Here is a 24,977-nt window from a genome sequence, read left to right as displayed (position 1 = left end):
CTTGAGGTTTACAAGTGAGCAGGATAGGGTAAACAAATTGCTGATTTTCCTCTATGTCACTCTCTGTAACCCTGGAGATGCTGTAGAGGCCTAGACCTGCTCCAGGGTCTCAGCACTATGAATTGCAGTAGCACTGTTTACCTGAGGGTACCTGGTGACCACATGGTGGCTGCCACCTGGGGTCAGAACCCTAACACTGCCCCAAGCAAAGTCCTCTACATCAAGAGGCCTCCCCTGCAGCGCCCTTACTACTCTCAGGTGTCTGTGTCAGCCTCCGCGGAGGACACATGTGCTGTCCCCAGATCAGCACCATTCAGCATAGGCCCTGCCTGGAACCCGGTCTCAGGTCTGAGCAGAGGTGGCTCGCCCCGAGCACTAGCAGCCAGAGTATTTCTCCCATCAGGATTACTTGAAGTAAACTGTATGCATCTATGTCACTTCCCAGAGTCGGGCAGGCCAGCTCTGGAGGGGGGCCAATGAATTTCATCTCCAGCTTTGGCTAACCCTGGCCGAGAACCACAGTGAGAGGTCTCAGCAGGGGTGAGACCCTGGTCCTCGAAGCGGGCAGCGCGGGCAGTGTGGCAGGCCTCAGGTTCCCATCACCCCCAGGCCTCCAACTAGAGGGCGCAGACTTCACCTGCACAAACGTGTCCCAATGGGCCCAGTTCCAAGAGACGGGTGTCTCTTCAGGGGCGAGTCTTCACTCATCCTGGGCTTACTGGGCAATGATTTCTTAGAGAACAGCAGGGTACGCAACACACATCTGACTAGTGGAAAACTTAAAGCACCTGGGTGACTTGATCTGCCACACCTGAGACCAGAAAATCCACTTAGATCTGGACTCTGGAATGTTTTCCCCGCATCCGAAACTTCAAATAGAGAGTCAGTCGTATGGAAAGAGGGAAGGAGAGAGAGAAGAGGAGGAGAAGAAAGAAATGGGGGAAACAGAGGGTAAGGAGGAAGGATGAACCAGGAAGTCAAGCATCGATCAATGGCCTGCAGCCCAGGTCTCCCAGCCAGAGGCCACGGACGCACGGGGCCACAGTACACAAGCCACTCTATTTCCTTTTCTTGTCTCCATCAAAAAATGTGCCTGGGGGTTCCACCATTTCCCCAGCTTCCTCCCACTCCTGCTTGGAAGGGTTTGCTTCCTGTTCCTCGCCCTCTGGGACCCTGTACCAACTCACAGGGCCTGACCTTGGGGTCCATTCTAGTAGACGGAGGCCTCAAACAGTAGACCCCAAGTGAGCCACGTGGTACAGGAGCCCCACCAAGCGTACCTGGCACCACTCCGGCTGGCAGCCCCTCAGGAACACTGCGACGCCCCTTCCTCTCTGGGGAAAGGGCTCTGCTCTCGCCTGCACCCAGCTAGAACCCTGGCCGCGGTCATGGGAATACTGTACAGGTATCCTCTCACAGCCTTTAGGAGGTGAATCCCCAAACAATATTTGCTGTTTTGCCTTTGAAGCCCTAACAAAGCCTTTGTTTTAGATTTACCTCCAGTGTGCAATAAGAGTTAATAATCAAATCCATCCCAACCCCCACAAATGTTAAACAGAAAGATAAAAGAAATGCAAATAGCTATTGTCATGGAAAGTTAAAGTACCTGTCTGTATTTTTAAGTGAAAACTATTATCTCTATCAATCAAAATTTAAGAATACAATAGCGCTAATCACAGAAGGCAACTCTGACGGAGTTACTTTTCCTCATAAAAAAAAAGAGTATTTTTCCCTCTTAAAAACCGAGGATAAAAGTCATATACTTACAATTAGATAGCGTATTTGTAATTTTATTATTAAAAACCTTCACCAGCCTCACTGTTAATATGCCTCTAAATCTCTAGACTGACTTGTGCCCAAGAAGACCCAAGTCCCCACATATTTTAATAAGATTGATGAAATTTTATTTAAATTCTCCCAGTTTCCAACCTGCGGGGGAACAGCACACTCTTCTGTTGAAAAGAGTTACTCCGGCGGAGCAGCAGTCGGCTTGGAAGCAGAACTGCAGACCCTGGACCTGGTTCCCACCCCTGGAACATCTTCGGGGGGATGCAGCCTCCCTGAGGGCTCTTGTCCTCTGCCTGGGCCTCTCCTTTTGGAAACAGTGAACGTCTGCCCTCTCCAGGGAGGGAGAAGAGCCAAGCACACCCCAGAATGATCCAGACGTACAGCTCAGGGAATTCTGAGTCTTTTTAAATTCACTTTTCTAAGCTTGCATGAGCCCTGAGTGTGGTGGTTTCTAAAGACTCTACCAGAACACAAAATAGCAAGACCCCAGATAGTAAAACAAAGCTCCTGATTAACATTCCTCCAGCAACCAGTGAGGGCAGGATGCTGTTATCAGAGAGCCTGCCTGGATGGTGTCTCCTCAGCCGTGGGGCCAAGAGCCTGTCACTTCCCCAGTAAGATCAGATTTCCTCCCCAGCACCATGGCCAACATCTCTGTGCTATTAATATCAGTGAAGAGTCGACTCGGTTTCCACAGAAGAAAACCCTTCCTCTTCCAGCAGGGACCTTCAGGGAGGACCGGCCGGCGTGGACAAGCCTCTCGCTGCCCTGTCTACAGTGGGGTCTTGCACACTGTTGGAAGGCTCTCTGCAAACAATGGCAGCATTATCTGCAGGACAGTTTCAAAACAGGATTTGTCAGGACAAAGAATAATAAAGCTGCTCGCACTCTTTCTCTTTCCTTCCTAATTTCCCCCAGTCCCCAGAAGCCTCCCTCGGCCAGTCCCAGATCGGCCACCTTCCCTCGGAGGCACCTGTACTTGTCTATTTCAACGCGGGCAGCAACTGCCAACGGCCTGGGACCGGGACGGCTCTCGGGAGGTGCCCACAGGGGCAGCAGCTGAGTGGCCTCTGAACCTCTGTGAAATGAAAGGAAGGCAGCGGCCTGGCGCACACTTACCCGCGCATGGTGAGGAGGCAGAGCTGTGGGGCGGCAGGGCCGCGTGCATGCAAGGGAAGAAAGTTGAGACTTTGGAATGGAGGAACTCCAGGCTCTGGAAGCCCTGGCTCCGGGGCTCCTGGGCTGGCAGCAGTGTGGGGAAGGACGGGAGATATGTGGCTAAACACAACAAAAGCCACTGCCTTACTCTAGATTAAATATGCAGGAAGAGGCCCCTTTGCATAAACACAAACACTCAGCAAATGAATAACCAGCTCAATCAGTCGCCCGCTGTGCCTTCTACCTGTCCTCTCTCTGGTGGGAGACTCTGCCTGTTTCAGGGGACACCACAGAATGGGAGATGGCTAAATATTATGTTGCTGTCATAACAATTAAAATAAATAGCATTCATTAGTAATTAAGAATTCGCTCACAGTGGGGGGTGGGAATGAGGGACTCACGCTATCTTCATCCCAAGTACTTGGAGAAGTACTGACACTGTACCCACGGGTGGAACTGGGAATTTTCCCCAAAACACGACCCCCAAAGACTGCCTTTCGAATCCCCAACACTCAGAGTTTTAAAAAAATCACACACTTTGGTCTCAATTTAAGGTCACAGATATACTTCTTGTTTCGAATCTTTGGGCGTCTGTACAAAAGTAGATTTGTCTATGTTTATAAAATGTACATACATAAAACACACACAGACATGAATGTACACACACATGTGCATACATACCCACACAGGACATGCCCGCATATCTAATGAAAGAGAACATGCGCACGTGCACACGCATGGACACGGACACACACACACACACACACACACACTCTCTCTCTCTCACTCACACACACACACACACTCACATTCACTCTTCAGCTCACAAATCATTTAAGAAAAATAATGTGAGTTTTCCCCAAAACACATCTCGAAAGCTTGCCTTTTGAGGGTCTCCAATCCGTGACCACCCATTTAAAAACATCACCCATGTAGTAGAAGGGATGCTTTTAACTGAGTGGCCTCAACCACTTATAATTTCAATTAAATAACATAATTACCATCAACAATTTTCTCCATTTCAGCAGAAAATATGCCATACCTCAGTGTAATTTGTCCTTAGAACCCGGGAATTTAAGCAAGAGGAACAGCAAGAGCTGAGGATCCCAGTGCCTTTTCCCAAACTGTGGGACCAATACACCCTGACCCCGAATTCTCTGTGGTCCAGCTACATGCTAGTCTTCGTAACGTCATTATTTTTTTAAAAATGTTACTGTATAAAATGATTTTGATTGAAGTATCGATAAGATTATGTCAGTCTGCATTTTCTAGGACAGCCAGGATGAGGGGCACACCAGGAGGCTGTATCACAGGACATCTATCTATCCTTCTGCACAGAGGGCAGCTGGACTGCCGGGCACAGTGAAATAAGGCAGCCTTACTATTCAGAGGCAAACCTCTCCACGAGCACAGTGCTGCCTGCTGATGATATCCTGCTGCCGGAGTAGAGGATGGGACTGGAAAGTCTTCCAAAACAATTTTGCAAACCAACCACAAACAAACAAACAAACAAAAAAACAACCCTATGTCAAAACCAACAAGAAAAGTGCACTTCACCTAGGGCGGTCACTGAACGAAAAGAGAAATAAAAGATGCCCAAAGCCCTAAAGAACCAAATGTGGGTCCTCTAAGAAGAACTCTGTGGAAGCCAAAGATACCACTCTGTCCCCTGCTCTGCCTTGAGGTGACCTTCCAAAGAAGGTGTTAGATGGCCCAATCCCACAAAGATAGAGATCTAACCTTGGGCAAACAAGCCACAGAACAAAATTCAATCAGTATATCACCGTAAAAAAGCCTTTGTCCATCCCCAGGAGCCCCTAATGACTGTTTTGGCAGTTCTAGGGGTATTCATACTTCCCAGTCCATCCATATCTCAGGCTGGTGTAGCTGCTAATGGAAGTGCTGTTAGTGGAATCCAATATTAATGCTCCATCCCCTGCAGACCTGGCCACAATTATAGGTGGTATCTAATTCCATAGGTAGCAGATACTGTGCTCTGAATTAATATTTTAATGACAGTGAAATAAAGACGGCAGGCCAGGTAAGGGGTCTGCTTGTCGAGGCGGGCAGGCTCCCCGTGGAAGAGCGCTGACTGCGGAAGCGCACGGCACCGACGCAGGGATCGGGACCCAAACTCGTGTGCAAGGCTTAGATGCTGAGTGACACGTACTGATGAACGGAGTCAGAGATGTCACCAGGCACAAGCGCCACTCCTGTGTCAGCCTGAGAGCTAACGCAGGGGGAGGACCGGCCGGGCAGGGGGCGCCTTCGCCCTGAGACCTCCAGAAAATAAACAGGGTGTACAGTTTCAAAGACTTCAGACAGACATCTCATTGTTCAAGCCAATTATCAGCGGAAAATAATAACAACAGATGGATTCAGAGTCGCTGACTTTTCATATGCACTTCATCTCGGCAGAACAGATGATGAAACACGAGAGCTATCTCCGAAAGGCAAAACATCTTGCAGTAAAAGAACTCCACAGTCCAGATGGGGACCTTCCAAGGCTGCTGATTATCTTCCTATAATGTTGTAAGATAGACTTACGAAAACATTTCAGGAACTGATCAGATATGATACGTACAATGGCTTCATTATTGGAAAGAGACACCTCGGAGTTGGGCCTGACCCCAGCAGAGATTGCAATAAGGTTAGGACTGTTTCCTGTTTTCTCAGCAGGGACCGCGAGTTCCAGCTAAAACTGCAAAATCTGTGGACCACAGGAGAATAAACCATCGCCCAAGCAGCCCACATTTGTGCTCTTCTCTCGTTTGAGCAGAGGAGAAAGAGAAAGTGGGACTGGAGAAGGACACTATTCCCCAGCATTCTGTGGCGATGGGAGAGGGGGGAAATAGCTCTGAAGCAATTCCTTATTAAAAGCACTCCACAATAAAAGATCATCCCTGACGTGCAGCTACAACATCTTAAATACCCCTTGCCACTGCTAATTGCAAAAGATAATTTGCTTTTAGTAGGAAATAAATATAAATTTCAGAGGTGGTGTGATAAACAGTTCTAATAAATGCCAATCAAACACTTCGGCAAAATCCATCACCACATACTAACCTAACCCACTCTCACTAACTTAATACCACCAAGTGAGGCTTACTGGTAAAACCCCGTGGTAAACCACAACCTGAGACCCTGCCATGAGACATGGAGAAAGTTAGATCTCTCATTCGAAAGGCCTCGTTCCTCTTGGAGTGACAACATATCCATTCTGTCTCCATCAATTCTACATTTGTCAGTTCAAAAAATCTTTCCATGTGCTAAGAAGGAAAAAAAAAAAAAAGAAAAAGAAAAGCTGATCCTTCTACTGTTTACTAACATACTTAACTTTGAAAAAATATTTTTTACAAATGCACTGTTGACTTCACATGTTTATAAGTATAAAAAAAAAAAAGAAAGAAAGAAAGAAAAGAAAAGGAAAAAAAAATCCCCCAGCAAGGCTTTTCTTTCAAAGTAGTCTGACAAAAGTAAATTCGTAGCAGAACACACAGGCACGAAGAAAATACCGCCAACGGCAAAATTCTGCAACTGCTTTAAGAAATAAACAAGAACACAAAGGATGTCTAATGCAGCCATCTGCCTCTCCTCACACGGTATCAATGCCTCAACTGCATCCCGGCCCGAGCAGCCCACTCCATCGACGCGAAACCAAATGGCTCCACGCCCGTCTCCTGCACACGGACCGACACAACGCACTCAGGATGCAAGAGCTGATTTTTACACAGAAGCCGGCATCTTTCTGAATTCCCCCACTGCAATGATTTCATCAGCCCTGTTACTTATTCAGAGTGGGACTTCTCTGAAAAACCACTAGGACTTCGCAGTGAGGATGTTCTCATGTGCACACCCTCGCTCAGTCTCCACAGAAGCACCCTTCAAAGCCCTCCCCTGCCCGCCACCTTGCAGGAGAGTTCTATCACCAGGAAGAACTTTTGATGTATATTTCAATTAGAACCTTTGCCTCTTTTGGGGGGGGGGTGGGCCACAAAATTGTAGGTTGTTTATTCACTAGTTGAAATAACTGCACTAATTTTTTAATCACCGCTATTCAACCAGCTCTTCCCATGGTCACATCTGGTTCTCGGAGGTTCCATGTGGTCACTTTCCTTCTTCAACCCAGTCTTCACATTTATTAAGCAGCTACTGTGGATTCAGCTTGCCTGCCAGAACATTCCACTAGGAACTCCAGGTTTATTAAAAAAAAAAAAAAAAAAAACTTCTGACACATTTTATTTATTTACATGCTTCTTTCTGCAGTCAGGAACAATCCATGTCTGAAAGTTGACAGCCCAGCTACAGGATCCAACTACTCCCAAAAACTGGCAAGGAAGGCTTTAAAAAAAACTCTATATTTTAAAAACTTAGTTGTGCACGATGGTAGAATGCACGATGGTGCATCATACATGAATGCTGTATAATTTCTCATTCTTCTGGTGGTACAGGATAAAGAATCACACGGGTTGTGTAGGCGTAGGTGCACAGAGGGTCATAATGTCTGATTCACTCCACTACCCTTCCGCCCTCCCCTCTGCCTAACCTAAAGCACCTCTATTCTTCCCCGCCCTCCCCCTGTTGTGAGTTAGCAGCCCTATAGCAGAGAAAACATTTGGCCTTTGGTTTGGGGGATCGGCTGATTTGGCTTAGTATGATAATGTGCAGCCCCATCATTTACCAGCAAACACCATCCTTTCATTCTTTCTGAAGGCTGAGTAATGAAGACTTTGAATGGAAACTTCTATTTGGGTAAAATCCATACAGGGTCATAAATACTCTGCGACACAGAGAAGGGGCCCAGCTCTGCTCTCCTTGCTCTTGGGCGGGGCGCTCTTGAAGCAGCTCTTCTCAATCAGCCTGGAGTTGAGAGGGAGTCGGGGTCTGGAGGTGGGGCCATGCCTGCCTGGTTTGGCCTGCTCCCTGGGGCCCTTTCCCCCAGGTTGCCCGCTCTGTGACTCCCTGAGAGGAGGAGGCCTGGCAGGGTTTTCAAGGGGCTAGTGCTCTGTTCCCTTCTGGGCCATGCTGCCTCCAGAGTCCCCTGGTCTGCACAGCAGTGGTCGTCTGTGGGACACACACAGCAAATCCGGCCACTGGAGGAGGCACGTGGCTAGTTCAAGCCTGGTCCAGGATCTGCCAGCCACCTGGCAGACACGGTGGTGACTGCCTCCCAGCCTAGGTCGGCGCACCTGCAGCCACACAGTCAGCTCTTTTCATAGTCCCGTCTGACTCCTGGCGGTCCCAGGCTCCAGTGAGAGGGATTCTGTCACATCACCCTTGATGGTATGCATCTCGATTTTGGAGAAAATGTCAGAGTGTCAGCTCCAGGAGGGCAGAGACCTCATCTGATGGGGGACTGTATTCCAGAGCTGAACAGCAGCATCTCACGGCACAGAGTGCCCTCCAATGACCTGAAAAATGGCACTTATGACAAGGCAACTCTCCCTGCACCTTCCCAGCACGTCTCCTCATCCAGGCTGTCCTCCTGATGTCCGCAGCACCCGCGGGTCTGGGCCGCCCACTACACCATGCTCTCCACCCACGCCTGGGCTGTTCTGAAGCTCCCCACTGGTCCCACTAGAAATGCACTTGGAAAGGCTGAGATGATTGACAGGCAGGCAGGAGAGCCCCTGCTGGCTCCCTAGTGAGACAGGGCCTGAGACTCAGAGAACAAATCATCATCAATATTGGTGGAGGAAAGCAAGCACAGTAGTGCACACCCGTGACACCAGCAACTAGGGGGGCTGAGGCAGGAGCATCTCAAGTTTAAGGCCACCTCAGCAACTTTGAGATCCTGTCTCAAAAAAATAAAAAATAAAAAAAATAAAAGGGCAGGGATGTAGCTCACTGGTGAAGCCTTCCTGGGTTCAATACCCAGTACCAAAGTAATAATGGAGTAGTAATAATGACACATAAAACTCTTCATCTATGGGCCTGAAAAGCTCCCCTCAGTTCCCCAAGAACCTGATCCAGGAGAAGGCACACTTGCTGGAAACCTGGCATGGCTCTCCATGGACCAAGCTGCTCTCCCAGTATGGAAGAGAATGTGCACCGAACAGTAACTGCTAGCCGGGCACGGCGGCTCAAGTCTGCAATCCCAGCACTCGGGAGGCTGAAGTAGGAGGATCACAAGTTTAAAGCCAGCCTCAGCAATGTAGGGAGGCTCTAAGCAACTTAATGAAACTCGGTCTCTAAATAAAATATAAAAAGGGCTGGGATGTGGCTTAGTGGTTAATCACCCCTGGGTTTAATCCCTGGTACCAAAAACAAAGAAACAAACAAAAAACAAAAACAAAAAACCAGTAACTGCTGGCACAGGCAGGGTCCTCAGGGAAACAGAGCTCAACAGTGCCCAGGTGAAGCCCCTAATTCTGTCACGTAATGCAGCAGGGATAGGGTGGGACCCTTCTTTCCAGCTGGGTGTAAAGTTCGGCAAAGCACTGCGTCCACCTGGAGAGTCGAGGCTCTAACCCTAACCCTAGGGTTATCGAGCTCCCCCTGGAAGGAGCTGCAGGTCTTGTGAAAGGTGGGCCAGAAAGACACACCCTCAAAGGCCTCTGCTCTTTTGCTCCTGCATATTGGAACTCACCTTCAAAGCAAGAGAAAGCCTATGCACAATTCCACAACCACAACCAAAGTTTCAAGATCATCGAGAAGCAGCAGCACAACAGGCTACAGATGATTGACGTGTGTTCCCCAGCTGCAAGCAGGCTGTCAAGGGGAAGCCAGAAACGGAACAATGCGGCAAGGTTAGAGGAGAATAAAGGAAAAGGGGGTGGGGGGAAGAGTGTCTGCATTTCTTGATGCTGCCTTGGCTGACTTCCTGAAAACCAGGCATTACATAATAAGCCAGTCTGCACCAGCAGTGTAGACGAGTTCAGCGCCTGACAGCACAGGTTCAGGAGCCAAAGTTCAAGAGAAGGCTCTGCTGCTCAGTGGCCTGGGAAGCACTCCATCCCTCCTTGGGCTCATCTATTAATGGGCTTACACTGCATGATGTGCTTCTGAGGAACAAAGGGACTTAGGATAGTGCCTGGCATGGAGAAGTGCTAGAAGAAAGGAGACCAGCTTATTACGACCAGGGATAATTTAACTTTAGAAAATCTAAAACTTCCTACACCTCCTCTCTGCCCAGTGGCTAATAACATCTGGTTGTCTCCATGCCGCAGGCCAGAACAAAACAACAACAACTACAAGCCAGAATGTTTAACTTCTGGCGAACACAGTACTCCAGGGAAACTCAAAGTGCTTACATTTTTCCAAATGTTAACTAGAAAATCACAGATTTCTGATTGTGTCTCACTACCCCAGGGCAGGTCAGTCATTAATTACTAAAGAGCAAAGATCCAAAGAGGCCAGCTGCCTGTCCCACCAGGACCCCCCCCCCCCCAAAAAAAAAAAAGTCTTTGGAGGAGATCTTCAAAGAAAGCACAAGGAGAGTCCTGCCTAGAACCCGGAGGTGTTCAAACACATGTTCTAGTACTTTTCAAGTCTGTGCCTATAGGTTCTGTTACTGATTTAGGATCTTAAACAGTTTGTTTACTTTTTAGATGCCTTGCAGCTCACCTTTAATAACATGTTTCTCTGACTTGGCTGAACTGTGCCGCAGAAGAATTATATGCAGGAGTAGGCCCGGGTAAAAGGTTCAAGGCACTAATCCACACCTGGTCCACGTAAAACAAAACAAAAAACCACTCACATTTTCCACAAAGCAACAGCGCCTTCGTGTGAACCAGGCTTCTTCTCTTTAAGCTGCCCACCGTCCAGCCTTTCAAGGGCTCCTTCCCAGGAGAGGGGAGAGGCCACAGGACGCCTGCCTCCTGGTCACACCAAACAGCGTGTCCGTGACAGAAAGAAGTCAGAAAGGCCTGACTGAGGTTTGCCAATGACAGACAACCATGATATCCCCTGGGAACAGATCTGGGCTTTTGTCTTCCCTGACCCAAAGTCAGATTTCTTCTCCATTAATTGTGTGACCCAAACTTATAAGTGGGAGGAACAAGGCTCTTAGGGAGAGAAGCTCCCATGAGAGAGAATAGGAAACACTCTGGAGCTGAGAGGTGGCTCTGTCTACCAGGCCACTTCTTCATGTGGATGACTGAGGTCGCACAGGTGGAGGGGACCCCAGCCTGGTAAGTAGGGACAGCAGCCTCCACCTCCCAATGACATAGACAAGCAGCAGCCAGGGAAGGTGGGCACTGGAAAGGTCAGGCTTGTGAAGAGGAGATTTTGGAGCAGGGTCATTTGAATCACAAAGGGGCCAGAGAATGGGGGAGGCCCCCCCAGTGTCCCACAGGTGGGGCAGTGCAGCAAGGTCTGCTCCTGGGTCCCCGGTAGCTGGCCCTTGTCCTGCCCAGGCTCCTCACTGGTAGAAGGGAAGGTGTCCCTCCGGTCCACAGCTATCACCTGAACGAGGCTGAAATAATGAACTACTTAATATGTTGGATGGGAGACAGCCCTGGCCCCAGGCCACTGCCTCCCCTTATCCTGCATCTCAAACTTCCCAGGGTCCCACGGGGCGCAGGAGGCTCCCAGGGGGCTCCCAGTCACTGACTGCCCTGTACCTGTGAGCCACTCTGGCAGCCCAGCTCTTCTGAGAGCGTCTTCCCAAGGCCAAGAGGCAAGAGCAGAGGACTGGCTCACACCTGGGACCCCCTGGTCCAGCCAGTAGTCCTGCCCAAGAGACAACTGCCTTCCTCCCCCATCGGGATGTCCCCGATGTGCAGCTCTAGAGAGGAAGCAAATCAAGGGAACTTCAGGCAAATTCTTGGGGCTGCTTTCTCAAAGTGAAATCCTGCACACTCAGGGAAACGGCCCCGTGGAATCAGAGTCTGTTCGCCACGGAAATTCTCAGAGCTTGTGCTTTCTGCTCTGCCTTTCCAACCTTCTGAGAAGGAAATGCTTCTCTATCCCAAGACCTAAATTTCCATAGAGTGGAGACCTTACGCATTGAAATGTGCAGGGTGGGAAAAAACCACCACGGTGGCTTGCTCCGACCCTCTGCACCGCTGCCACCACTACTCCAGTAAGCCACGCAAGCGTTCTGCAGGCCGCCATGACGTCACACTGTCACCTGATCAGGTGAGCCATGCCACGAGGCATGAGTAAATACTTATCCACAACTGCATATTAAATTGGAATCTGCCGAGGCGCGCTCCAGAGACGAAGACGTTTCTATACAAAAATATTAACTAAGAATTTAAATAAATGGTCCCACTGGGAAAAAAAAAGGAAAAAAGTTCTGAAGTAGCAATATAAACTATATTTAATAGCAACAAAAAACATTTTCCTTTTGGGAAAGCAATTTGGGTTTCTAAAAGTTACTGCTTCTCACGTGACTTGGTGCAGTAAGCCCAAATTCTTTCATTTCCTAAAACACAGATGCAAGGCCCCAAATTTCTACTTTGTGAGAGGTTTTTTTTTTTTTTTTAATTAATCTTTCCCCAAATACAATACCCAAGTAAGAAACTATGTTGGTACCCTTCCCCCCGACACACAATTGTTATTTTCTGAAGCACTTGAGTGTAATGGGTCCCAAAGAACATATGTTCCCAAGCAAGGAAGAGAAAAAAAAAGGGTCTCTAGTACTAATACACAATGAAAAATAAATTTAAAGCAGCCTTCTGGTCTGACATAAGAATATAAAAATGATATGAGCAAGAACAGCTTAGTTTACATACTTTTCAGTCACAGCTGCTGCTCTGAAACCACAATACCTTTAAAATGACATTTTAAGGAAACAGATACAGCGTGGCTTGAGCCCTTGCTAGACGCAGCTAACTCTGAATTAAAGGGGCTTTTCTTTTTATATGTGCACTTTATATAACCCTGAATACTGCCACAATTAAGAAGAGTGATTTGTTTTAGAAATGATGTGGCGATAAACACAGCGAATGACAATAATTCTCTTTAGCAAGCTTCCCGCCCCCACCCCCACCCCGCCATTTCCTTTAAAATCACCAGACTCAGACATCAAAACAAGAGTTTCGGGGACAGAAGGAACAAGTCCCTCTTCTTGGTTAATATTTCACTGGGGGCTGAAGATTTCTCAGTGGGAACCTTTGGGCTTCCAGTGGCAGACACATGGGAGGCCCCCTCTCCTAAGAGACGCAGCACTTCCCTGAATAAACGAAAATAACATGCAATTAAATCAGACCATTCAATTAATAAATTACTTCAGTGGCCCTTGCAGGCCAAGTCCCATTTAATTACATAATTTAAAAAATATTTGCACATTGCAATCACCGACACTGGCTTTGAGGTTTCATAATACACACTTAACACTCGAGTTAGAGAACAAATTTATTTAATAAATGCAAGTCTAAGTGCTAGAAGGCCGCAGCACTCACACTGCAAAATCACTTAGCACATCCTCAGAGAAAGCAAATAAACTTCTCTACTATTTCGCCCAGGCTGCTGCCAAGTGTCAGGAGCACAGGCAGCTTCCTGTGTTTTCTCTCCCTGTGTTGCTTGTAAATCTGACCGTCCTGGGAGGGGAGGGGTCGGGAAGAGTGCTTAGGGCGAGATGGTTCCAGTAAAAGATAACTGGGAGATAAACGGATGGGGACGATGTCAAGGGCCCCGTAGTCAAAACCTCTGCAAAGGGGAACCAAGAGAAGCCTCTGCGACTCTCCCTTCTCTCCAACACCAAGGTGCACGTACATTAACATGGTCACTGTGGGTGAGATGCCCTCCATTAGCAAGGCTCACACAACCATGGGGTGACAAGGACATGTGCAAAGAGGATAAGAGTTACAGGGTACCCAGGGTAGAGCAGAACCTTCAAAAGGAGGGCCTTTGCTGAGGTTGCACAGGGTCTCGGTATTGTCACCCAGTGAACTTTCTAGAAGGCCGCCCGCCCGGCAGCCCTGGTGCACACTTCTTTTCCTCAAACACATGCACTTTCAGGTAAACCCACATGCTTCACACCCACGGTGGCCGCTGAGCTGCTCCAGCTGCATGGGGTTGCTCCCAGACCACCTTGACACGGTTGTTGTTGTCTGTGACAGTTCTTGAAGATTTCTGTGCTTATAGCCTACTGTGCATCCACTTGCCTTCTAGAAGCCTCTATGCACACCTTCTAAAAGTATTTGAAACTTGCAGTACACAAAATGCTAGTTAAAAGGGCATCAAAAGTTCTGACAGTTATGCAGGTTAAGTTGGGCTTACCTACGAGCCTTCGATGCAGCTTTATAATCACTGTTCAGCTCTGAAGCATCCCTCAGTCCAACACCCACCCTTCCCAGAAGCTTCTGGAAACAGTGGCTACCCTCTGCTTCTACTCACCCACCTGCTCAACCTCCTTCGCCCTCATCAGCCCCTGAAACCTTGGCTGCCAAACTATTCAGCGTCAGCTGCTTCTGACATGGCCAGCCAGCTCCCGTCTCAAAGGGTGGTCTCTCCAAATGGTCTCCCTCTGAGGGTGCCTCCCTGGTACCTGTCACCTGCTGCAGCACCAACCCCCAGTGTTCTTCCACAGGCCTGGCCTAAGGGAACACTGCCACCTTCCGCCTGGCCACACCCGACAGCCGCTCCTCCCTCTCTTCCTTCCCTCCTCTAGGAAGTCCGCTGACTATTGCTTTGGGGCAGGGACTCTGGAGCTCCACTTCCCCCTGGTCATCTCAGGTCCTGGCAGCGTGGGGAGGCTCTCGGGGAGGTGTGCAGGTGTGGCAGTGCTGGTTCCTTCGGATCATGGCAGCAGGTGCAGCAGAGGGGGCCTACGCTCTTACTGATGGTGGTTGGTCCACAGGCAGCGGCTGGCTTTGGCTCACTGAGCTCCTTTTCCTGGTCTCAGTGGCCAGGGCTTCATGGTGAGCCATGGAATGAGCTGTGGCCTCCAGGTCGAGGCCCTAGGTGCCGGAGGTGTGTGTACTCCTCCTACTTAGTAAAGAGGAGCCGATCTGCATGGCCATCCCTGGCAGGTGCACCGGCACTCGGAGGCCAGAGAGGAGTCTTCTCATTCTTCCCACTGAGCACGGATGGTCACCCAAGGGGACCTCACCTGGAGTCCTGCAATGACCTCCCGAGGTTCCTTCCTGCCCTTGGATCTGCCCATGCAGAAGACACATTCATCATAGAAAGCACAAGATCTTGCAAAATTCCTCAATTTCCAGGGAGCCTCCCCCTCATCATCTTATTATGTTGGACCTCCATGTGAACGCTCAACGAGACACGCTACCCACAACACGGCACACGCTGGCTTCACGATTTCTCAGCTTCCTAAAGGTGACGTCGAAATGTCCAGAGATATGCAGAGGGCCCTGAATGATGACGGCCAGGACCCCTACAGCTCCAGGCTCCCATCCTGCTGTCTGCAGGTCCCCTAGGCACTCCGCACAGTGTCACCTCCAAGCTGCTGCTGAAATCTAGCTTCCCACCGCGCATGGCTCCGCCCCCTGTCCCGAGAAGTCTGCAGGTCCCAGGTAATTCAACCACGAGGGCTGCTTCCTCCTAGAACCATCCCTAACCTCTCAGGTGAGTGCCCCTTTATCCAGTCCATTGGCTCACAGGGTTTCTCCTGGGCAGGAACAATTCCATTTTATTATAGTGGTCAGTTGTTTCTCCCGCTGGCCTACATGCATGGTCTACAAAGAGCACTTCATAAATCCTCAATGAATAAAGTCAAAGAATTCTAATAAAAAAATTCTAGAATCTTCTTCTCCCTTTAGTTCCTTCCTAAACCAACTCTTCCTAGCCTCCATGCCTCCCCTCACATGGCTGGCCGTGCTTGCCCAGCACCCCACCCCCCAGCTGCTCCCACGATGCGGGTCTAGGAAATGCATCAGGGCTGGTACTGATGCGGAGGACTGGGACAGAATCTCAACAACACACCTCGGCAAGTTCCCTTGAACTACGATCACCTTATTGTTCCGAAAACAGTGCAAAGGAAATAGAATGAGCAGGGAAACTGAATGCAATCTCACCAACATTTTATAAATAAACATTGAGATTCACTATGCACCCAAACTGTCACGACCCTTACCCTAAGGAGCAGTGCCCTGATTCAGACTCTGATACCAAAAGCCTTGTGATTCTAAGACGACCTGCTTTAAAGCCTCGGGGGCCAGACACCATTCCCTCTGCTTCACCCCAGTTTCCATAAGAGCATCAGCACCCCCCTCTCCGGCAACTCAGTCCTCATGGGGGCCGTCACGGAGCCAACCGGGGACCTCCCATCTTAGGGAGACATGGGAAACAGCATTTAAACATGAAACCCTGGGCCAGCCGGCCAGACACCACCCAGACTCCAGAACCAGCATCTCTTACAATTACCAACAGACAGAGGCCGACCTCTGGACACAGGAAAAACCAGAGGTGCTATCACAGGAGGCAGGCCCAGAGCATCATCTCTGGGATTCAGATCTTCAGAGACCCAGGACTAAGCTTATCAGAAGCCATGTAGTGCTTACACTGTGACCAGCCGGCGTCTCTGGTCTTATCTCCATGGTTAAGAGCTGGCTGAGCCACAGGCAGCTGTGATCCTCCACTCCCTCATCTGTCGAGAGGTTTCACCCCTATGCTGTGGGCTTTAGTTCTCCATATGCATGGTCATGTGAGAGGAGAAGGTGATTGTGATACAGAGCCTGCATCATTCACTCCCTCGTTTACAAAGACACCCCATGCTTTAGTGAACACCACTGTACCATGTGGCACATCAGCAGGAATAAAACTGGGCCTCTGTCCTCAAGGAGCTCAGTGGAGATCTAGGCTCTGTGCAACACGGACCTCTCCCTAGGTGTGGACACTGACATCTGAATCCATTAGCACCAAATAAAACTGAAAACTCAGGTCCTTGGCCACACTGATCATGTTCACAAGGCTCAAGAGCCACAAGTGGACAAGTGCAGTGGCATACACCTGGGATCCCAGGTATTCGGGAGGCTGAGGCAGGTGGATCACAAGTTCAAGGCCAATCTGGAGGACTTAATGAGACCCTTCCTCAAAATAATAAGGACTGGAGGATGTAGCTCACCACTGGGCACAATCCGTGGTACCAAAAAAAAAAAATTACTACATAAATAAAAATTAAAAAGGGCTGGGGGTGTAGCCCAGTGATAAGAGCCCCTGGCTAGTATGTGTGAGGTCCTGGGTTCAACATTCAGCCAGGGAGTGGGGCCGGAGAGCAGCATCTGCCCAGCAGGTCTCACAGTGAACAGTGGGAATAGAGGGTACTGTCTTGTAGGCACTGCAGAGGACTCTAGGGGTCAGCTCTGGTCTAGAGGGACCAGACCCTTGGGCTCAGCACGTGGGCACACTTCAACACGATGCAATAAGGCAGCAGCAGCAGAAAGGCTCTCAAATGCTTGGGATAGCCTCTAAGGGCAGGTAAGTCCACCCCCCAGAGTGCAGTGAGCTCTACCCCAAAAGTCACAGGATCGTGGGGAGCCACATTCCAGGAGGGGTGCTCAAGGCTTGGAGGTAGGAGCAGTGGCCAGAGAGGAGCAGGCAGAGTGGTTGGGATCCAACTCCAAGGCCTGAGAAGCCGAACGAGGAGGTGGACTTAATTCAGAAGGGAGACACGGCAGTGGTCAAGGAGCACAGAGGTGTGTTTTAGAGAAAGCTGACCATGTGGGCACAGCGGGGCAACAGTTGTCAATGAGAACCCTCCGGAAAGCTTGTGAAAACTCGGATGCCAGAGTCCTCACCCCAGATGAATCAGATCCATCTCTGGGCACAGGGCCCAGACCTCAGTCAATAAAATCCCAAAGTGACCGGGGTGCAGTCGGGGCTGAAAACCAACAGCCTTTCAGCTCGAATGGAGAAGTACAAAGAAGAGTCTACTGCAACCGTCCTATAAAGAGACGGCAGGGACCCCCCTCGCCCCGAAGAAACACAGGGATGATGGTGAGCAAAGACCAATTCAGGGAGGCACTGGGAAGGCAGAGTTGATATGACCTGGAGCCCAAGAACATGGAGAGAGAGAAAAACAAAACATGGCGACTTCAACATGCTGCCAGCACGGCGTCCCGGACTCTGAGGGGAAGACCATACCACGAGGTTGGCTTCAGGAACCCTGGCCACTGCCCAACCCGGCTCTTCACAGAAAGGCCCAGGAGACGGAGGGAATCCAGGCCAAGTGGCCGATATGCAAGAGTCTCAGACCCCAAAGCATCACACAGGCTTCTGATTTTGTCAGATTGCAAATTATTTTGGACTCTGGAACATCCGCCTGGACAGAACGAGGAGTCTGGGGATGGACTCAAGCCCACACGTGAACTTTGTTTCACACGCATGCTACATGTGCAGCCCGGAGGTGCTGAGCTACCGTGTACTCGGCGTACCTGCATTTGGCTTGCGATCCACCCTGAGGTAAGGGGTGGAATCTCCTTTGTGGTCTCATCTTGGCACCTACAGCTTCAGGTTTTGGAGCATTTCAGGTTAGAAGTGTTCAACCTGCACGAGGCTCCACTCTGCTGAGGAACTCGGGGCCAAGAGGAGCCAGAGAGGTTTCAAGGGTGCAGCGGGATCCTAATGGCGAGGGGACCAAAAGCCAAGACAGACAAGTTTCCTCACTACTCCCGACTGGCCCATGCTGTGGTTCCATGACCTCCACCCCATGTCCCCAGCAGGGCACAGCCCGCCTGTCCCTACATCACTTTCCCTGGTTTCCTGGCCCCGAGCAGATCACTGACTCTCTGAGCCTCAATTTTTACCAGCAGAAGTAGAAAGCTGAACTGGAAGCGGATACCTGTCTGTCAATTCTGTGATACATTCTCAAGAGCAGAAAATGTACATATGCCACCGAAAAGAACGACCATCACTTATACAGGAATTAAACTACGGAAAATGATCTTCCACAAAGAACATACAGAGGGCTGTTGGTTCCTGATGCTGAACACATACATGTCAGAAACTACACAGAGGCCCACACTCTTACACATCTCATTTCCTCTTGTCAAAGTCACTCATCAAAGAGACAAGCTCAGCATCTGCTTAGTTCTCAGCCCAGGGCTGCGCTGCTTTCCTCCTGAACTGTTAAAGCAACGGCTCTCGAGCCCAGTGCCCAGCGGGCAGAGGGTCACAGTAATGAGCAGAGCCATCCAGAAGAGGACGGCAAATCCTAGTCCAGGCTCCAGCCACCGGCTGCCACCTCCCAGCTCCCAACCACAGTGGCATTTGGGAACGTGGGTCCAGGCCGGCTTCCCTTTTCCCACAAAAGCTGGAAACGCAGAACTGATTCAGGGGGAAATCTCTTGGTCTTTAAACGCGGACGCCAATTCCAATTATTTTCACAAGTTATGCAGGCCAAACGCAGCAGGTCTCAGGCTGCCAGCTTATGCCATGCCCTAAAGCATGCCACCCTTCCGTGGCTTTGCAGCCTCCAAAGCAGAAGAAATGCATAAAACAGGAGAGAAGTCCTCTTAGACCCTTTAAGGTGGTGTGACCCTCAGTTTGGGCCTACGTGAGTAATCTCGGCACAGCACCTGCAGCTACCTTGATCCGGAGAGCCCCAGGAAATCTCCCACGAAGGGCATTAGTCTGCACGAGATGTCGGGTTTGAGTGGCGTGGAGAACACCTGGTAAATGAGGGCTTTGTGCCCCCAGTATCAGGTGCACTTTGCTACGCAGTGACCATGAGGTGACGGCTTCTCTTCTGCAGACAGCAGCCCTGCATCCACACCTCCGTGCAGTCCCCACACAAGGAGTTCACCCGCCCCCGGTGTCACCCTCTCCTGCCTTTCATTATAACCTGTCTTAAAACAGAAGGCACTAAACAGCCTGGCATCCATTACAAGAGGCCAAGTGGACCTGGAAGAGGCCATTACCCTCTCCAAAATTTAATGAGATGTCATCTTCAGCTACCAGGTCACCTCAAGACCAGGGCTGCGGTGCCAAGGACAAGGACATGAGAGCAAGCTGGACACTGAGGAGCGGTCCCATCCCAACCCCGTGGGGACTTGGTGGGTGGAAGGTACAAGAAGAGAGCATAAAAAGAGGCCCTGAGGATAAGTGGGGGACGCGGTCACTATGACAGACACTTTGCGACTTCTGAGGTGACATCTCAGTAAACCCAACTCTCTGAAAGGTGGACGCACACTGAACACATCCGACGTCCCCAACAGCTCACGGGGCAGACCTCAGCTGCTACTTCTTGGGAACCCCCCTGACTGAGAGGAAACTGCCACTGTCCAGCACGGGAAAGGCAGGTCAGAGCACGCACCACCAGTCTCAGAAAGCTCACAACTCAAACTTCACCAGGCGCAGAGGTGCACACCTGCCATCCCAGCAGCTCTGGAAGTTAAGGAAGAGGATCACGAGTTCAAAACCAGCCTCAGCAAAAAGTGAGGCCCGAAGCCACTCCATGAGAGCCTGTCTCTCAATGAAACACAGAACAGGGCTGGGGAGGTGGGTCAGTGATCGAGTGCCCCGAATGTGATCCCCAGTTCCAAACAACAGAAAACCTTCAAACCTGAAGCATGGTTTCTACTGAACACACATTATTTTTGCTCCAGGGTAAAGTTGAAAACTCTCAGTTGGATACTGTGCATCAGAGACGGCTTACATAACAAACTTGCCATGATGCCCACAGAGCCCCTGGTGGCCACCGGGATTTGGTGGTCATCCTATCACACTGGGACAGCAGAGCAGAGGGTGTCCCTGCTCCCAGCACAAAACCTGCCACGGTTTCTTCAATAGGGAAGGATGTGTTTTCAAAGAATAGAAGGAAGGAAGGGAGCGTCTGGCCCTGGGCATGTGGCACGGAACCGGGTTTGTCTCAGAAGATATCAGCCTCCCCATGGACATGGCCTGAGAAAGGCACTGTCACCAGTGGATGTCTTAGGTGGGTCACTGTTTTTAAAGAAAATCTCTAAACCTGATCAAGGTGCTATGAGAGGGAAGGACACAAAGGATGCAGGAGGAGGGAGGGACAGGCTGGGATGCACTGTGTGGTTCAGAAGGAAAAGATGAGGCATGAGTCTGCAGGGACCATCAGGAAGGGGACGGAAAGGACAGTCATCTGGTCTGCGATAGAAGGGACGGGAGGAGCAGAGGTCATCAGAAAGCATGACCTTACGCTGTTCTCATCCCCGTTCAACAGGCAAGAAAACTGCTTCCTGACAAGGTAAGCAGCCCAGGCAGACGGCCAGGAGATGGCCAAGCTGGTTGCGGAGTCCCCGTTCAGTCCTGGAGCCCAGCGTCCTGCGCATCGCGTGGTTCTCTCTCACAAAGCTTGAGACATGGGGCGACACAAGGCAGTTCCACGCGATCCCGAGGACAGCAGGGGACGGCTGTCTGCAGGGGGCTCACGAAGCGACATCTGAGGCAGCGCTGGACCGAGGGAAAGTGGAAGAGAAGGTCCCGGCACACAGCCCGTCACCAAGTCCACAAAGGGTCTGGACCTGTTTGATGTCACAGCACACGGTGGCCACAGGGGCAATGAACATAATGGTGAACCAAGGACAACTCCCACCAAGGGCTTCTCAGAAAGCACTGAGACCACTGCACACGCCTCTGCAGGCCATGATATGAGGACAGCTGCCAGGGTGTGACGGTGGCCGAGGCCCAGTGCTCTCGTCCACGTGTCACAGCACCGTGGTCAGTGACGGGGCATCAGACACGGTTTTAATAATGTGCTCCACTGAAACAGGGGCACCCCGGGTCCTGACACTCGCACCATCCAATGAGCATTTTAATGTTGCATAAGGTGTACTAACAGCTAAGCGTCCACCTGACAAGATGAGTCCTTCCTTAAGGAAATGACATGAAAGTCTACATGATCTTACAACAGGGGGCAGAGTCCCTTCCTCCTCGGGCTCCTGTGTCACAGCTGAACCTCATGGAAAAACCCAGCAGGAGGAACGCCGAGACCAGAGCCCCAGCGGCCCATGACTCTCCGCCTCTCCTTAGGCGAAGGTTTGCTGGCTTCTTATTTGTTGGTACTGAGGACTGGACCCAGGGGCGCTTAACCAGTGAGCCATATCCCAGCCCTTTTCACACTGTTATTGAGAGACAGGGTCACACTGAGTTGCTGAGGCCGGCTTTGACTCACGACCCTCCTGCCTCAGCCTCCTAAGCCTCTGGGACTGCAGGGGTGCGGCACTGCACCAGGGGTTTGCTAGCTGTGAGGATGCAATGATCCTACTGTTCTTGATTCTTCCCTCAGCGCATTTCCACTTTCTAAAACAGAAACAATTCATTAAATACACACTATTGGGAAATCACTTACTTTTGCGTATTTCTGAATACATGCAAAGTTTCAAGTCCAGAAAAAAAAATCCGTTGGGAAGATGATGGTCACAAGTTAAGTTAGGAAAGCTCCAAGATCGACCCTAAGAAATTCTCATTGTCACGATAAAGAAGTGAAAGTTACAGGGCCAACAACAAGTCCTATTTTTACTATGGATACTTGAATTCTTGAGACCTCCGAAGGCAGGAAAATAGGCAAAGAATCTGTGGACCAAGACAGAGCTAATGAACTGTGTGTTCCATGCTGCCCCAAGCACACTAGGCAGTGCATGCAGACCACCACACTCCATTCACCAAGTGGGGGATACGGTGCAGCCATTAAAAATAGGGAGAGAGAAAGAGAGAATTAAGACCAAAGGCACCTAAAGGCAAAGTCTCATATAATGGAGATAAAGAAGATCCAACACACAGACAACCGGCCCTCTGCAGACGAAATCCAAGGAAAAAGACTCTCCTTTACTTAAGACTATAATTTCAGGAAACTTTCCCGAAACACAAAATAATAATTAAAAAAAAATCTGAAACTACATTTTGAAAGAGGAACCAGGCAGATCTTCCCTGAATGAGCAACACCAACACATATTCTATTAAAAAACCCCTGGACTGAAGACTTATGCCAGAGAAGAATAAAGTAATATATTCAAAATACTCAAAAAGTCGGAAGCAACAATTTCATTCAGCAAGAACTGCTCTGAGCATAGAGGGTGCGGCAAATGTGTCACATGCAAGAACTCGGGGACAGTGACTATGGGTATTGGCAATGCTGGCATTGAGTGGCAGGTGACTCACAGGTGGCACTGCCAGCAAAAAGGGGCTAAGCAGGGAAGTGCAGTGTACATCCCATACACCCCAAAAAGATGACACAGTCCTGAAAAGCTTTGGGAGGGAGGCAGGGGTTCACCACCAGGCACACCTGGAAGTCATCTTCCCCTCGGCTGGTGGCAGAGGACACTGCCGTCACCCTGAGACTGCTGCATGGGCAAGGTGGGCAAATGAGCAGGGGACTACGGCACCTTCCAGGGTGACTCTCTCACATCCTTGAGAACTAGAATTGACCCCACAGAAAGGAGAACAAGAGAGGTGGAGGCCGAGGCGGTGCAGCCTGTAACTCTGAATGCAAACCAGGATCAGCTGGTAAGGCCTGGTCACCAGGGCCACCCAGCCACAATGAGCATGGCCCATACCAGACGATCACCTCAAAACACAGGCTTCCCTCAGAGAAAGCAGGGTTCCTAGGACACGCGTCCGATCTCAGTCTAGCTAAGGGATGCACGAGACTGGTAGGTACCTGCCGAACAAGAGTGAGGCCAGGGTTGATGCTCAGCACCAGGAAGACCAAGGAGAGAAGGAAACGCACAGGGGAGTGGGAGACACACAGTCGCTACAGTGAGCCACACAGTCTAGACTAGCAGGCTTTGCAGCAGGACAGAGGGCCAAAGAGCAGAAGTCCTACTCATCAGACCAACAAACAGTCTTGCTGAAGCTGGGCATGATGGTGCACGCCTGTGATCCTAGTAATTTAGGAGGCTGAGGCAGGAGAGATTCCAAGTTCAAGGCCAGCCTCAGCAACTTTGTGAGACCCTGTCTGAAAATTTTTAAAAATTAAAAGAGAAAAGACTGTGGATACAGAACACTACCCCAGGTTTAATCCCCAGTATGGCCCCCACCCAAAAAAAGAGGATTGTGGAAGGGATCAAACAGGAGACTCAGCTGCCAATATGCAGGAAATAGGGCAGAGAGAGATGCTAAATTTAGGCTGCAAGAAGCAGAACCCACACACCCAACCCAAAAGGTCACGTGGCCAGCTATGGACAAGCTGTAGCAAGTTCTCAAAAAGGGGACATCACAGAGCTATTATGACTAGGAATTCACAGACAGGCGACAGACTAATTAACACAGGGACGGGATTGCTGCAAAAGTCCAAGCCCCGGCTACTCCTGGGAGGCACTGGGGGTCAAACGGAGCGTGTGAGGGGTTTCCAGGTGGCTGGCATAATACAGCTTCCTGATTTAAATGATGCTCACGGGGTGTCTGCCTTTAAATAATTTATATATAAATACATATACGCATATGTTCATCTGCACATTGTCCAATACCATGGACATATGTGGTGACTGCAAGATTTAAAACTCAGCAAACTGAAAGTCCAGTTCCTGAGCGGCACAGCCACAGCTGAAGTGCCCGATGGCCCCGGTTGCCTTGCGGTGCACAAGCAGGAAGCCTGACCAGCTGAGGTGAGCATGGCGGGTGTAGTCGGGGTGGCCTTCCCTGTCTGTTTTACACTGGTTAGAATGTAAAACGCACACCCATAATACATAACCCAATGCATTCTTTTCACATACCCAAATACACAAACACCGACTCTTCCTTGAAGCAGTGGCAGAGGGCACACACCTTCCTGATGAGGAATGATGACTAGTGACATGGAGTCATTCTCTGCCGTTACACGCCAAGAACCCAAAGGAGTCCGAGTGAGCTGGCTGCCGGACGCAGCACACGGGGCCAGCCACCTTCATACCAAGGAGGACGGAGCTGTGCTCAGACAAGGTCATTACGCTCTTCCTCGCCACGGACTGATCATTTCAATTATCATTAAACATTTATTAGAGATGGGGAGCAAGATAAGGCCACAGCAGAACACGGCAGCAGACTCCCTGCCAAATGGACACTCCAAACAGGCTCTGAAGACGCGTAGCCCAGCTACAGGGAGGAACGAGGAGGCTCCCGCCCTCGGGCTGCAGTCACAAGGTCAAATGGTCAAACGCTCCTCCATCCCCTCTGCCCCTTTGTGGAGGCCACGGGGAGCATCCTGAGGAATTTCCTCTGAAGAGGTTTGAAGGAGG

The 24,977-nt window shown here is 50.1% G+C and overlaps 1 protein-coding gene and 1 long non-coding RNA gene across 7 annotated transcripts in view; both read right to left on the bottom strand.

Annotated features, from left to right (window-relative positions):
• Window positions 1-24,977, bottom strand: part of Foxp1 (forkhead box P1) — a 516,185-nt gene that overhangs the window by 287,481 nt on the left and 203,727 nt on the right. The gene's annotated exons all lie outside the window — the stretch shown is intronic.
• Window positions 7,286-9,775, bottom strand: LOC144371372 (uncharacterized). The gene is made up of 2 exons (XR_013431437.1): window positions 9,536-9,775; window positions 7,286-8,357 (listed from the first exon to the last, which is right to left on the bottom strand). It is a non-coding gene; the product is annotated as an uncharacterized LOC144371372 (long non-coding RNA).

The sequence above is a fragment of the Ictidomys tridecemlineatus genome, chromosome 16 (assembly GCF_052094955.1).
Source record: "Ictidomys tridecemlineatus isolate mIctTri1 chromosome 16, mIctTri1.hap1, whole genome shotgun sequence".
Classification (NCBI taxonomy): Eukaryota; Metazoa; Chordata; class Mammalia; order Rodentia; family Sciuridae; genus Ictidomys; species Ictidomys tridecemlineatus.
The sequence above is the reverse complement of the archived record's forward strand: the minus strand, read 5'-3'. Positions and strand labels throughout refer to the sequence as shown.